The 12,038-nt window shown below is 38.1% G+C and overlaps 1 non-coding gene across 1 annotated transcript; it reads left to right on the forward strand.

Annotated features, from left to right (window-relative positions):
* Positions 1-380: 380 nt before the first annotated feature.
* Positions 381-488, forward strand: LOC122737565. Its single transcript, XR_006354393.1, has one exon. It is a non-coding gene; the product is annotated as a U6 spliceosomal RNA (small nuclear RNA).
* Positions 489-12,038: the final 11,550 nt, after the last annotated feature.

A 12,038-nucleotide genomic window follows, 5' to 3' on the forward strand; every position in this document is an offset into this window, starting at 1 on the left:
TAGCTTAAGTGAGTTGGAGGGAACCAGTCTCTAGGAAAGTATACAGACAACAACAATAAAACCAAAAAGCTTAACTTTGGCTCATGTAGAGTGTCTCCTAGAAGGAAGAGAAAGATATTCCATGCACAATGTAGTTCAGGTCTAGAATATTATTTATTTCCTCCCAACAAAAGAAATACTTAAAAAGGTTCTTAAGTAAGTATTAATAAAGAGTCAAAACATGTAATGATAGCCCCCAATTCCTATTATAGTCTACTGGGAGACTCATACTTAAAAAAAAATCAAGGCAGATAGTAGGAGGAGAGTGGATTGGTTACCTTCCAGTGCATGAGACCTTTGTATTGTCTAACAACCTTTTTTTTTTAAAGAAGGAGGGCATTGTGCTGGCTTCAACAGCACATATACTAAAATTGGAACAATACGGAGAAGATTAGCATGGCCCCTGTGCAAGGATGACATGCAAATTCATGAAGAAGGAGGGTATTTATGTTTGGGGAAGTGGAGGTGTCGGAGAAGTTGGTGGACAGTGATAATGTTGCCAAAAAAGAAAAAGAAAAAGAAGAGAAAGAGTATCAATGAAATAACAAAAAAATATACTTAGATGAGAGTAAAAAGTAAATTCAGAAAGGGACATAGATAAGTGGGGCAACTTTATTACTACCATGTTAAATTTTGTATACATCTATAGAAAATCCCAAACTATATATAATAAAAATTTATAGTTTCATATACAATTATTATTTTTCTGTAGCTATGTTGCACATTAGATAGAGCACTGGGCCTGCCATTAGTTTGCCCAGGGTCACACAGGTAGTAAGTGTCAAGTGTCTGAGGCCAGATTTGAACTCAGGTCTTCCTGAATCCAAGACCAGTTCTTTATCCACTGTACCACCTAGCTGCCCTCTGGATTACAATCTTGACATTTTTCTTAAGATCTTGGGAATTATGTGATTTGGGGGCATATGGTTTAACCATACCCAGATCCTACTGAAACAGTGTAGTAGACAATTTGTTTTCAGAACCCTTCTATCCCCAGTTCTATGTCTTCTTGCTCCATTCTGGCTTCTCCCTACCTTCTTAGGGCCCCTTGCCTACTTCTGTCCTGTGTTTTCTCTGTTTGATCTCCATTCAAGCATGGTTTAAATCAGTGTTCAAACATGCTACCTACCCTATGGTTTGCTTTCTAAAAACTCATCATCTTTGTGCATTCCCAGACCAAAGCTCCCTTCTCAGGTCCTCACTCCTTTCTACCCATTGTATGGTCCATTAGAATGTAAGCTCCTTGTGAACAATGACTTTATTGCCAGTGATAAGCTTGGCACATAGTAATAATTCAATAAATCCTTCTAAGTAATTATTTCATCCATTCATTCATATTTTTGTTGGGGTGTATGGCATGTTCCGAGAAAACTCATCCCTCTGATGTGAGGGCTGGTAAGCCCTGGTCAGGGTTGCTCATCTATCTTTAGTGTCCACCAGCCATCAATCTCTCCCCTGTGGTTCCAAGAAGGTATAGAATGTACAGCAGCCACAGCCCAGTAAAACCATCCCAGTGGATAGACTAAACCAGGTTGAGGGTAACTGACAGGCCTCAGACCCAATGGTGAGTTAGGGGAATGTCTGCCCCAAACATGTGAAGACTTTGCCTATGGAATAGGCAGAAGTGAAGTTTTTCTTTTAACGCTCCACGAAGGCAATGGAAATGGGTGCTGTGGAGTGTTTAGAGCTTGGTTAGACATCCAAGACTCCAAGGTCATCCATTCACTGTATACAAAGCCATCATTAGTCGTCTTGACTTTTGTTCTGCCACTGGGATCACCTAGTCCCCCCCCCCCAAAATCAATCTGGTAGGGGAAGACCCCTAGGGTCTCTGACCAAAACAGTAACAATTGCTATTTACATTCACTCTGAGGGATCTGGGCCCAAAAAATGACCAAGTGAGGCTTGAGATGGGACCTATTTTGGCCAATCAATGACAGCCAGGGTCATTTAGGTTTGAGGCATGGTCCTTAAAGAAGGATACCTCCCAGGAGGAGAGGCATCTCTTCCCCAGAGGAAATATTAAGAGCAGCCTCACTGAGCCTTCACACACACTAATCAGACACTGAGATAGAACCAAAGTTGTCTTTTCCTTTAAAGTCCACTGAGCTCTTCTTGACACAATGGCCAATCCTTTTTTTTTTTTTTTTTGGTGCTTCTCCTCCTGCTGCTATTATGGGGTTTCTCCCAAAGTGCCAAATCCTTTGTTCCTGAGCCAGAACACAAGTGGCATATGGGAAATGTCCTAAGGAGCTCTGCTCCATGCATGATATTCACTGGCCATAGAAAATGGTGGGGAGAAAGAATTCTTGATAATCCTCATTATGGTAGTCTTTTTAGATATTTTTCATTCTTCTACTTCTTTTCCTTCTTTCATTTTCATCTTTAATTAATGATATGATGACTTTGCTTAGATTACCCTTGACTCTGATATCACTTCCAACTTAGATATTTCATGATTCCTACTCTATGATGTCAAAAGAGTAACTTCATTCTGCCTACAAAAACTTCTCCAGTAGCTAGCTAGCATTTATACAGCACGTGAAGGTTTCCTCACAATATGCCTGTGAGGTAGGTGCTGTTATTGTGTTCATTTTTACAGAAAATGAAACTGAGGCAGAGCAGTTAAGTGATTTATCCAGTGTCACACAGTAAGTGTCTCAGGCAGGCTTTGATTTTGTCCTTCTGACTCCAAATCCAATGATCTATCCATTATGCCACCTAGCCGATTTTTATTGACATTTTCTAAGGTGGCCTCAATATCATCCCTGTGATGGATACCCACTTTGCCAGGCAGAGGACATTTATTTCCAATTGGAAAGAAGACTCAGAACATTCCAATTTCTGCTGTATAATGTTGGTCACCCAGAGCTCCATCCTTCTTTCTGCATTTTTATGCATTGGGGAAAGTGCTGGATTGGGAGTCAGAAAACCAGGGTTCAAACTATGGCTTTCCCTCTAACTACTCATGTGAACCTGGGTTATCAACTAACTCCTTTGGGCCTCTGTTTTCACGTTTGTAAGATGAGGGGGTTGGACCCGTATGTCTCTGAGGTCTGTTCCCGAGAAATCCATGATCCCATGATCTTAAAGGCTAGTTGCCTGTTTCTCTTAAGAGGCCGTCTGGTTTCTTAGTTTCTCAGCAGAATCATTTATTTTCACGGTCCATTTAAGGATTGGCCACTTTTTCTGTGAGGGTAAAAAATATTCAATTTTCAAAAGTCATTTTGGGAGATGATATCATGTGATGGGTGGCATATGTAGACATGAAATTTCCATCCCACTAGATGAATGATTGAGAACAAACAGAAAGTCAGTGATTTCACCATGTCTCAGGGTATTCTGCCATCTGATACCCACATGTGAACATGAGAAAAACTTATTATAACAGTGTAATGAATGGTAAAGAAAACAGGACAAATTCTCTGAAGGTGAGTTAAAAGAGGCTGGAGTCTAATCCTTCTGAAGGAAATGAAACTCTGGTCAATTAAATAAAAACAACAAACAACATCAAACACCCTGAAACAAATATGTAGGAAACTTAATTTTCTTCCACTTGATTTCTTATGGATTTAGGTCAGTAGACTAGTTACATTTCTTGGACAGGAAAAAAAAAAGGTTAAGGATCCCAATTTTAAGTCTATAAGTTATCTGCAAGGGTTGATGTATTTTTCCTACCAAGGGTGGCCTACGCTGATGAAATTGCAAATTCTAGGGGCTATGGGAGATATAAAGATTAGTAAATAAGAGACAGGGAATCATCATGCCGACTAAAATGACACGCTTATTTCTATATTGCTTCCAAATTCATCCACAAATATCCTTGCTGTGATGAACACTCTATTCTACTAAAGCTGGTACCATGTGTCCCACTGCTTTGGTGACAGTGCTATGAGATAATAGTTGTAAATAGTTGTAAAGCAGTTTGCAAACCTTAAAGTGCTATATACATGCTAGTTATTGTTGCTGTTTTTATTATCATCATCCATAACTGCCAACCTAAATGGCTACTCTCCCAGTTATATAAATTCTTTATGAGAGTCATCTATACATGAATTAGGAGCATCTGTAATGAGACTATTAGTTGGGAACAAGCGAAGTTTTTCAAGAAATAATCAACACTGTAATACATTTTTAGCATGTTGTAATTAGCTGAAAGCTAGAGTAATATAAGATCCTATTGTACATATTATGAAAAAGCATTTGATTCAGTAGAATAACATGTGACCTTTTTGGCTTTATTCCAACAAGGTGTTTCCCATCTGTACTTTAAAATCATTCAAGATTCCTTGGAGGATAGAACAGCAAAAAAAAAAAAGCTTCCCAGTTATCCTCTGATAACAATTATTTAGGGGCATAAATTAAGAAAAATAATGTATATAAAATGCTTTGTAATGGTTAGTGTTCTGTGTTAGATATCATAATAACAGGAGACCTAGATGAAATATTGCTCAAATATGACATCTCTAAGACTTAGTTGAATTTGACCTGTGGCTGGGATATGGCCTCTGCAGGGCATGTCTTATTCAAAAGGAACAGAATAACTGACATAGGACAGTTAAGCAGACCTTAGCTTGGAGCAATGGGGAAAACACTCAGATTTAAATTCAGAAGACCTTTGTTCACATACCCTTCCCCCCATGAGACTTTGAGTGAATTACTTCTCTAGGCCTCAGTTTCCTCATCTATAAAATGAGAGGGTTCCCACTGTAAATGCCTGATTCTGTTCCTATGTCAATATCCATGATTCTGCTGGAGGAAAGCATGGTAAATATCATGATTTGGGTGAGGATAAATGCAACAAGCAAGAGAGAAGATGAGGCTATACGGTTATATTATTGACTTTCAGATGAGTTCAGGAAATAGATCAGAAAGCTGAGGTGGAGGCATAAGATAGTATTGACTGGACATTTTAACTATCCAGACATTTGCTTGGAAGTCTTGCTGTACTAAAGATGACAAATAAACAACAGCAAGAATAACAAAAGACCAGTGGGTAAGAAATTCTTGATTGCCTTTATGGTAGTTTCATGATGGAGTCAATGAGGGTATCTGTTTTTCTTTATTTAATTTTGACTAATGGGGAGGGCAAAGGGGTGAAAGGAATAAGCATTTGTATAGTACCTCCTGCATGGTAGGCATTGTACTGAGAGATTTTATAAATATTGTTTTATTTGATCATCATAACCTTCCTATGATTTTGGTGCTATAATTATACCCTTGCTATAGTTGAGAAAACTGAAGCAGACAGAGGTTACATGACTTTCCCAGGGTCACACAACTAGTAAATATCTAGGGCCAAATTTGAACTCAGGTCTTACTGACTCTAGACTCAGCACTCTAGGTAATCTATCTAATAAGGTTGATCTAATTGCCAAAGAATAATTGATAATAAATTTAAAATATGTGGTAGATGACAAAGGGATAGCCAGGTGTAGCCTGACATTTCCCATAGAAGTTTAGAAAGTGAATTTCAAAGAGTTGGGAGAGGGTAAATGAGATTTAGTGGTCCAAGTTATATAGAAGAAGTTAATTTGAGGTGAATTGGAAGATCTAGAAAGTGAAATTTTTTTGATACTAATATCATTATGATAAGGAAGAAAAGGGGAAAATGTTTAAAGACATTGATGTGGCTAATTGGGGAATTCAATGACTGACAGAGTTAAAGATATCCAGAATATGGACACAAAGGTTGATAATAAAGAATGGATACATAGAGTAATCAATCAATAAACATCTATTAGGTTGGTACTATATGCTAGGCATTATGCTGAGCTATGGAACAAGGCTTGTTAAGAATGTAAAAAAGCTAAGACCTGCAAGATAAAAATGGCAAAAAGAGACTTTTTAAAAAAAATGGCAAAAGAATGGCTAGAATCATTGATTGTGATTGATCAGCTTTTGTTATTTAAGAAGAATGTCAGCTCCAGGAGGGCAAAGATTGTTTTGTTCTTTGTCTTTGTATCTGCTTTATCTAGAACAGGGCTCTGAGCACACAGGTATGTGTATACATGTGAATAGGCACATCACTGGAGATAATGCCTGGACTTGTCATTTCATTGGTACGGGTAAGTCTTGGGTGAAGAATTATTTACCAGTATGGTCAGAGGCAATATTTGAATTCAGGTCTTCCTGGCTCCTATTCCAGTTCTCTCCTAATTCAATCATACCATGAGTGTATATGTATGTATGCATGAATATACACATAGATATAGATGTGTCTAGATACAAAACAGCACATATTATGCAAATACATTATATGTGTGTGTGTGTGTGTGTGTCTATACATGTATCTATTTTTACTTGTGTGTTTTGTCTGGACTTAAATTTTCAATTGCGAATGCAGCATTTAGTCTCAGAGAGTTTCCTAGGGGCACTAAATAACTTGTCCATGGTCACATAGCCCGTATATGTTTAGGGTCTGCCTTGTCCATTAGGAGATATTTAATAAAATATTTGACTAATTAAATTGAATGATGAAGGCAACAGATTAATGAAGGGCCAGCTGTTCAACCCATATTTTGCTTTACTGTTTCTACCAAGAAAAATGATCTTCAGACTAGAAAATATAGATCCCAATAGGTTAACAGGGGATTGGAACTCAATATAAGCATGGGATTAATAACAGAATCCCAAGTTGCCCTTAATTGCTTCAAACTATCTGACCTAAACAAACTACATCCTAAGGTACTGAAAGCTGCCCAATTGTGGCTGCTGCTCTGTTGTCAGTGTCTTTGAAAAAAAAGAAAAACAGAGCATGACTTCTCCCTGTTCCCTAATTCATGCTCTCCATAGCTGCCAAAATGATCTTGCTAAGGCTTGAGACTCATAAGTAAGATGTGCCTGCTTTCTTTGCTGTTTTGGACTCTGTGACCACTCTCTCTTTTCAGATACATTCTCCTCCAGTAGTTTCTTTAATGATACTTTCTTTCTTCTTTGCTGACCTGTCTTCAGTCTCCATTGCAGGCTCATTAACTAGACCTTGCCCCCTAAGAGTGGTTTGCCCCTGGAGCTATTTCTGGAGTCCCATTGTTCCTCTACATTTTCTCTTCTGGTGATTTCATCAGCTCCCATGACTTCAAGAATCATTTTGACACAGATTATTCCAAAGTTCTATATTTTTGCATATAAGGAACCCAATAGCTTTTCTGTCTTGCAGAAAGTCACCCCATCAACACTGTTGAAAGTGTTTTTTACTACTAGTAGGAGTTTGAATTCCAACTAGCTACCAATTAACCATAAATCCATTGTAAATCAGCACCAGTTTTCAATCTTGACTTGAACACCAGGTCTAGGCTCCTCACATACCCATAAGCTTTGTCTTGCTTGACCAAGATAAGAGCCCTATAAAAACTGATTAACAAAACAAAACAAGCCTAATTTTAAATCCCACCCAGGATCCTAGTGCCTCCAACCTGTTTCTATTCTCCTTGACTGCCCCTTCTCATTTTGAATATTTCCCCTTAACAAAGTTTGTTAGTTTGACTTTCCCTTTGCTAGATGCTGCCTTGTGCTCTGTTTTGTCTTATGATATTATACCTTCTAGCTATGCCAGTTTTCTTCTTTTTTTAGAAGTGTCAAACCCATTGTCCAGAGTTGGGACTAAAGACCTTGGCAACTACCCTTACTTTCCAAGCCATAGTGTGAGAAAATTACTACCAAGGGACCCCCCTGCTGAGAGAGCCTGGTTGACCTTTGATTTAAGGTCAACCTAGTGTCAGGAAGTAGGAAATGTAATACAATGTCTGGACCTGGAACCCTGTTCCATGAAGTAGAGCTTCTTTTCTTGACCCAAACACTAGGGCTATGACTACAGGCCTACCCCAAATCATGTGCAATTTGGGCTCATTCCCTTGGCAGTGAAAGTGGTAAGCAATGTTGCCTGGACCATGGCACTGCAAACCTCACTCAAACTATGTTAAGATAGTGTGGCACTAAGTTCTCTCCTGAACACTAGCCCTGCATTATCAACTTCTTGCTGGATATGGCTATCTGTGTGTCTCACTGACATTTCAAATTCATTCTATGAAAATCAGAAATCATTAGATCTTTCCCTAAACCCTTCCCCTCTTCCTCTTTACCTCAAACTATCATAGTTCTGCTAAGGACACAGCACCTTTATCAAAATTGATGCCAGACCAAAATCTCAAATGAAGGGAGAAAAGTAGAATTATTAAACATGTCCTTTTCAGAACACAGAATAATAAAAACTGTAATCAATAAAGGAAATATGAACAAAAAATAGATGTAAACAAAACTCAAATAATGCTATCCTAAATAATTAGTTCAATTATCACAGACCTCTTATCTATAGACCAAAGACCAATTATCAAAGACACTTATCAGGGCCACAATAAATAATTATATTAATGAAAAAGGATTAGAAGGAGATAACAAATGGGATGGAGATAGTCTATATATATGAGTATTTATGTTAGCAAAAATTTAAAAAAAGATTTATGAGTATAGCATGTAAGTATAGATATACAAATGAAGTAAACTTTAAACAGCAACAAGGCATGTGCTAATGCAATGGCTGACACTTGTATTACCCTGTTAGAGTTAACATAAATAGCTTTTGTGTTATTTAACAATAAGATCCCATTTGTGTTACTGAATAGTTTTCATCATTTGTTGATGTTGTTTTTGTTTGTACTGCCCTTCTTGTGTCCTTGTTAATATATTTGAGTACTTACATATGACAATGGAATTTTTAAACATTCATCAATAAGTCTAATGTTAGGAAGAAAAGATTTGGAGGGTGGAGTATGGAATGATAGCTGACTTCAAGTATTTGAAAGGGGCTGTCACATGGCCCCAGAGAAGAGAATTAGAAACAATTGGGTGAAAGTGACAAAGAGACAGATTAAGTTTTGATGCATGGGTAATCTTGCAAATGGAGCTCTCTAAAAGTGGAATAGTCTGTTTGAATAGTTAGTGTGTTCTCTGTTACTGAAGTCTTTAAAGCACAGGCTGGAGGGTCACCTGTTGGCCATGTGTAAAGAGATTCTCCATAAGGTTCACATTGGGATCGATGGCCTCTGAGGTCTTTCTCAGTTCTGGGATTTTGTGATTTTATGACTGCTATGGTGAGAGTTGCTGCTGTTGCAGAACTTTCATGGCAATAAAAGACCGGGATTACAGTAAAAAATGTTCACTCAGTGGAGCACAAGGTGGAGAGTTGCCAACGACCTAACAGAACCTTTGCAAAAGCAATTATCAACTCTGGAAAGGTAGAGTACGTGGGGCTGTGCCAGCCTGAGAGCTCAAGGAAATCACACAAAGGAAACGACTGAGTCCCACCCATTAAAAAGAAACAAAACCAAACAGTATGTGAAGATCACACCCACTGAGAATGCATGAAACGTGATGAACACATGCTCAAGTAGAGGGTCTGGGCTGGGAATCCCAATGCAGCAAATGCTAACAGATGAATCACCATGGATGCACCAGCAACAAGAAACCACAAGCACAAGGAATGAGAAACTTAGGGGAAACACACATTTACAAAGAGGAAGCTGGTGACTGACTTTCTCTAGCAACTGGGAATTGGGATATTCAGCTAAAGTCTCTACTCCTTTTAACTCGAAGGATCTGCCATATTTGTATTTTCCAAGAAGTAGACTGGCAAAGGAATTGAATTAAGCTTCATTTTTACCTCTAAGAAGCCAGTGCTTTCTCTATACCACAGATCCTTATTTATCAGATCAGACCCTTACTAGCTGTGTGACCTAGGACAATTCACTTCTCCTTGCTTCAATGTCCTCAACTGTAAATTTAGGATAATAACAGCACCCACTTTAGAAGGTCATTTCATTGTGAGATTCAAATCAGGTATTTGTAAAAAGCACTTAGCATAGTGCCTGGCACATAGTAGTCATTTGTTGAGACGTTGCTCTTCTCCCCTGTTCCTAATCTCATATCATTCAGGTGTTTTCTGCTACTATCTTCTCCTTTACCCATGACTCATGTGAAGAGATTATTCTTATAATTATCTAGCCCTAACCTCTCTCATAATCTCCAAACTTACATTTTCAATTGCCTCTTAGCCATCTCAAAATTGGGTATCTCTTAGACATTTTTAAACATGTCTAACACAACTCATTATCTTTTCCCCCAAATTTCCTCCTCTTTCTAACCTCCCTATTACTGTTGAGGGTACCACCATCTTGCCATTTACCCAGACTTGAAAACTAAGATGTTATCCTAGACTTATTCTCTCAATTAGTTGCCAGGTCTTGTATTTTCTGTCTTGATAATACCTCTCACATTTTTTCTGTTCTCTCCTTGGACACTGCCAGCAACCTAGTTCTAGCTCTTATTGACGCACAAAGATTGTTCCAGTGAGTTGCTGGTTGGTTTCTCTGCCTAAAGTCTTTCCTTACCCTAATTTATCTTCCACTAAGGTGGTGAATGCTTTAGTCAAGAAAAGGATATGGGTGATAGAGATGTCCTGGGCGTAGAATCAGTAGTATTCATCAGGATATTAAAGCAGGGAGATGTAGCTATGTAGGTCTACTTAGGTCTGCTATATTAATTTATCCTAGTATATTTCCCTATATTATTTATATTATTAGAGAGGTCTTCCAAGCTCAGTGGTACTATGAGATATCTGTGATAGAAAGAAAGAAAAAAAAGGTATCATGTATCACACTGTCATGGGGACATAGTTGTGGTGGGGGTCTCTTACATGCTCTCACATGCAAACCCAATTAGAATAAAATAGTCTTTTATTTAAGTGCTAGAGAAAGGAAACCTCAAGAGGAGTTTTGAGGGAAGATAGTTCCAGAGACATGGTTCTCTGAGCTACCTATCTCCTGGAACAGGAGAAAGGCAAAAACTTTTATAGATGGCAGATGGGGCGATCACCACCTGACAATGGAAAGTTCACTTTAGGGTGGGGAAGCTTGAGTGAAGGCTTGAATGAGAGGACTTCTGGGGTTATTTCTGTCCCCTTGGCACCAGTCAGGCAGCAGCCATGCCTAATAGGCTTTTTTCTCTTGCTTCTTTAGATGTGTCTCTCCTTTGGTCCTCAAGGAGAGTTACCCCAGACCTGTGTCCTTTAGCTTAGTTTAAATTTTAATACAAACCCTATAACAATAGTCAAAAACAATTTCATCCTTGAAAATTTCTGACAAAATTCAATCTAGAGTCTGAGAAAAGAGTAGGGGTACTCCCTTGTCAACCAGCCCATTTTCTTGGTCATGACTTCTTTATGTTAGAGGTCACAAGACCCTGATAGTCAAAATTTTAGTAAGTTTGGCAATAGCTTTACTTATATTTTGTGAATGCTTCATTTCTCTTTCTATAACTGAATACTAAATTCCTGAATAAAGTCAGTGAGTCAGCATGCTTATATTAAGTGCCTACTGTGTGCCAGGCACTATGCTGAGCTCTAGGGATGCAAATAAAAGCAAAAACATTATTCTTCCTATCAAAGAGCTCACAGTCTAATAATGAAGCCAGGAGGTAGAGATAAAGAAGAACTGAACCATTCAGTTGCAAAGAAAACAGACCAGATGTCAGGGAAAAAACCAACATCATCAAAAACAACAAAACTTAAATACCAGAGCTACTCCAAATTTCAATGGGTTATTAAGAGCTGATGGGTTCCTCTATGGGTTCTCCATAGAGGTCTTCAAGAAGAAGATCCTGAATGACCACTTGCCAGGTCTATTATAGTTAGAAATTCCTTTACTCTATAAATTGTCCTTGATGACTGTTGATCTCCCTTTCAAATCTGAAAGGGATAGTTTTCTAACTTTCAGAATATAAAGAAATGGATAAATGGATTCTTCTTCATCCATTGTCATAATAATAAAAACTGATAAGCATATATATATATGCATATACATGTACATATACCCATACATGCACACATACATATGCATACACACAGATACATACATTTTAATATATGTATATATATATGCATGTATATATATAGAGAGAGAGGGAGAGGGGCAGGCATAGTAGAGGACCATCTTGAAAGATAAGAT

The sequence above is a fragment of the Dromiciops gliroides genome, chromosome 1, assembly GCF_019393635.1.
Source record: "Dromiciops gliroides isolate mDroGli1 chromosome 1, mDroGli1.pri, whole genome shotgun sequence".
NCBI lineage: Eukaryota > Metazoa > Chordata > Mammalia > Microbiotheria > Microbiotheriidae > Dromiciops > Dromiciops gliroides.